The sequence below is a fragment of the Salvelinus alpinus genome, chromosome 34, assembly GCF_045679555.1.
Source record: "Salvelinus alpinus chromosome 34, SLU_Salpinus.1, whole genome shotgun sequence".
NCBI classification, from domain to species: Eukaryota; Metazoa; Chordata; class Actinopteri; order Salmoniformes; family Salmonidae; genus Salvelinus; species Salvelinus alpinus.
In genome coordinates this window covers 23904295-23907721 of record NC_092119.1, presented here as the reverse complement: position 1 = coordinate 23907721, position 3427 = coordinate 23904295, and positions in this window count along the sequence as shown.

Below are 3427 nucleotides of genomic sequence, written 5' to 3'. Positions count from 1 at the left end.
ACTGTATCTTTGATGTGTTTGGGTGGTTTGATAATTAATCCACAGCATAATTATTAACTTGACCATGCTTAAAGAGATATTAAATGTCTGATATGTTGTTGTTACCCATCTACCAATCAGTCCCCTTCTTTGAGGCTTTCGAAAAGTTCCCTGGTCAAAAAGCTCCCTGTAGTTGAATCTGTGCTTGAAATGTAATACTTGGCTGAGGGAGCTTACAGATGTTCTACGTATGGGGGACAGAGGAAGGGTTAGTCATAAGAAATGATGTCAACCCCTATTATTTCACACAGAGTGAGTCCATGTCATTTATCATGTGATTTCTTAAGCCAAGGGGTCTGAACACTTTTGCCAGGCACTGTATGTTCTTTGGTGAAAAGTCAGTCAGCTTGGCTGACCACATTGTTCTACACAGACCCAGTACTATGATATGTAGGCTTTGGGGTTGGCGAACATAAATTACACTCATTTGCCCTCCTCTAAAATCTCCCAAACAGCCACCATCATTTCTCATAATTAATCAAAAAAGCAAACCTTCCACCATGCTGTAGCTAACAACATTGACAGGCTAAAATATGCCAGTAGTGATGTATAAACCAATCAGAAAACACTTGACTAGATCGCTACTACCAAAGTGATTAGCCGTTGGTCTAGTAACCGGTGGTTTATGGACGGCGTATGGTGGTTTATGGATACAGATGGGTGGTGATGGAGGTTAGTAGGCAGCTCTGTTTCTCATCACCGTCACAACTAATATGTAATGTGAGTGTTGCTGCTCTGTGCTCGGGCCACCTACCCACCACACAGATGGCTGCCATGTGCCATTCTTCCGTCTATCCATCTTGTCAACATGGCCCAATGGGAGGCTCACAGCGGGACTGGACTTCATGGTCAGACTGAAAAGGAAACAATTGGTCAGATAGGTTGTTTTTCTATACTGGACCATGGTACTGTAATTTTGTTAATATTGGTAACACCGTCCATGAATATGAACACAGCTCAATCCAAATTAAGAATGGCGTTGGATTGGATAGCTGCCGTTTTACGGGTTCTTGACCAATTCTACTATTTTGTGTGATTTTTTGTTGTTGTGCTGATCGTAAGTTTTTTTGTACGTAGTGTTTCTGCCATCGTTTCCTATGACCAAAAACAGCTTCTGGACATCAGAACAGCAATTATTAATCTCAATTTTGATAAAGATTTCTACTTCAACGAGTCGGCAGCACAGGACATACTGCTCACCCAGGACCAGGCACGAATCCCAGAGACTCGGAAGAGAAAGAAACAATGCGAGGGCACCCTGATGAGACTACATTGGCAAGTAACTAAACCACCTATACCCTCCGTTCTATTAGCGAATGTACAATCACAGGAGAAAAAACTTGAACTTGAACTCCGTTCGAGAATATCCTATCAACGGGACCTGAAGAACAGTAATATCCTATGTTTTTCGCAGCCGTGGCTGAACAAGGACAAGGTGACTGGGAATATGTCCGAATACAAAAAGTGTAGTTATTCCCTCCGTAAGGCAATCAAACAGGCAAAACGTCAGTATAGAGACAAAGTGGAGTCGCAATTCAACGGCTCAGACACGAGACGGATGTGGCAGGGTCTACAGACAATCACAGACTACAAAGGGAAAACCAGCCACGTCACGGACACCGACGTCTTGCTTCCGGACAAGCTAAACATCTTCTTCGCTCGTTTTGAGGATAACACTGTGCCACCGTCTCGGCCCGCTACAAAGGACTGTGGGCTCTCCTTCTCTGTGGCTGACGTGAGTAACACATTTAAGTGTGTTAACCCTCGAAAAGGCTGCCGGCCCAGAAGGTATCCCTAGCCGCGTCCTCAGAGCATGCGCAGACCAGCTGGCTGGAGTGTTTATGGACATATTCAATCTCTCCCTATCCAAGTCTGCTGTCCCCACATGCTGCAAGATGTCCACCATTGTTCCTGTACCCAAGAAAGCAAAGGTAACTGAACTAAATGACTATCGCCTCGTAGCACCCACTTCTGTCATCATGAAGTGCTTTGAGAGACAAGACAAGGATCATATCACCTCCACCTTACCCGACACGCTAGACCCACTTCAATTTGATTACAGCCTCAATAGATCCACAGACGATACAATCACCATCGCACTGCACACTGCCCTATCCCATCTGGACAAGAGGAATACCTATGTAAGAATGCTGTTCATTGACATGCTGTTCATTGACTATAGCTCAGCATTCAACACCATAGTACTCTCCATAGTACCCTACTTGTGAAGCACAGCTGAGTGACCATACATTTAAATCAAATCAAATGTATTTATTTATAAAGCCCTTATTACATCAGCTGATATCTCAAAGTGCTGTACAGAAACCCAGCCTAAAACCCCAAACAGCAAGCAATGCAGGTGTAGAAGCACGGTGGCTAGGAAAAAATCCCTAGAAAGGCCAGAACCTAGGAAGATTATAACAGAACGTGGCCAAGATGTTTAAATGTTCATAGATAACCAGCAGGGTCAAATAATAATAATCACAGTGGTTGTCGAGGGTGCAACAGGTGCTCAGAAGTAAATGTCAGTTGGTTTTTCATTTTTCATAGCCCGCTCCTGCGGTCTCTAGAGAGTTGAAAACAGCAGGTCTGGGACAGGTAGCACGTCCGGTGAACAGGTCAGGGTTCCATAGCCGCAGGCAGAACAGTTGAAACTGGAGCAGCAGCACGGCCAGGTGGACTGGGGACAGCAAGGAGTCATCAGGCCAGGTAGTCCTGAGGCACTGTCCTAGGGCTCAGGTCCTCCGAGAGAGAAAGAAAGAAAGAAACAAACAAACAAAGAAAGAGAGAAAGAAAGAACTAGCGAGAGCATACTTAAATTCACACAGGACACCGGATAAGACAGGAGAAATACTCCAGATATAACAGACTGACCCTAGCCCCCCGACACATAAACTACTGCAGCATAAATACTGGAGGCTGAGACAGGAGGGGTCGGGAGACACTGTGGCTCTGTCCGACGATACCCCCGGACAGGGCCAAACAGGCAGGATATAACCCCACCCACTCTGCCAAAGCACAGCCCCCACACCACTAGAGGGATATCTTCATCCACCAACTTACCATCCTGAGACAAGGCAGAGTATAGCCCACAAAGATCTCCGCTACGGCACAACCCAAGGGGGGGCGCCTCCCAGACAGGAAGATCACGTCAGTGACTCAACCCACTCAAGTGACGCACCCCTCATAGGGACGGCATGGAAGAGCACCAGTAAGCCAGTGACTCAGCTCCTGTAATAGGGTTAGAGGCAGAGAATCCCTCATCATTTTCTTTTTCTTTTTCTTTTACTGATGGTGCCTGTATCTGATGGTCAGTCTCAGCGGAGGGAGAGAGCAGCAGACTGAGAGTCCGCCTGTCAAAATACCTCGCTCTCCCATTCCTCCACTG